This window comes from Arachis stenosperma, chromosome 6, assembly GCF_014773155.1.
Source record: "Arachis stenosperma cultivar V10309 chromosome 6, arast.V10309.gnm1.PFL2, whole genome shotgun sequence".
In the NCBI taxonomy this organism is placed as follows: Eukaryota; Viridiplantae; Streptophyta; class Magnoliopsida; order Fabales; family Fabaceae; genus Arachis; species Arachis stenosperma.
In genome coordinates this window covers 112,997,774-112,998,256 of record NC_080382.1, presented here as the reverse complement: position 1 = coordinate 112,998,256, position 483 = coordinate 112,997,774, and the positions used below count along the sequence as shown (strand labels likewise).

The 483-nt window shown below is 40.8% G+C and overlaps 1 non-coding gene across 1 annotated transcript; it reads right to left on the bottom strand.

Moving 5' to 3' along the window:
* Positions 1–108, bottom strand: LOC130938035 (small nucleolar RNA R71). Its single transcript, XR_009069218.1, has one exon. It is a non-coding gene; the product is annotated as a small nucleolar RNA R71 (small nucleolar RNA).
* Positions 109–483: the final 375 nt, after the last annotated feature.

The following is a 483-nucleotide window of genomic DNA, read 5'->3' as shown; positions in this document are numbered from 1 at the left end:
AAGCTTAGAGTGGAAGTCCAAACCTTCAGACAGAAGGAAGGTGAATCCCTCTATGAAGCTTGGGAAAGATACAAACAATTGATCAGAAAGTGTCCTTCTGACATGCTTTCTGAATGGAGCATCATAGGTATCTTCTATGATGGTCTGTCTGAACTGTCCAAGATGTCTTTGGATAGCTCTGCTGGAGGATCTCTTCATCTGAAGAAGACGCCTACAGAAGCTCAAGAACTAATTGAAATGGTTGCAAATAACCAATTCATGTACACTTCTGAAAGGAATCCTATGAACAATGGGACAAATCAGAAGAAAGGAGTTCTTGAGATTGATACTCTGAATGCCATACTGACTCAGAACAAAATATTGACTCAGCAAGTCAATTTGATTTCTCAAAGTCTGTTTGGAATGCAAGCTGCACCAGGCAGTACTAAGGACGCTTCATCTGAAGAAGAAGCTTATGATCCTGAGAACCCTTCAATGGAAGAG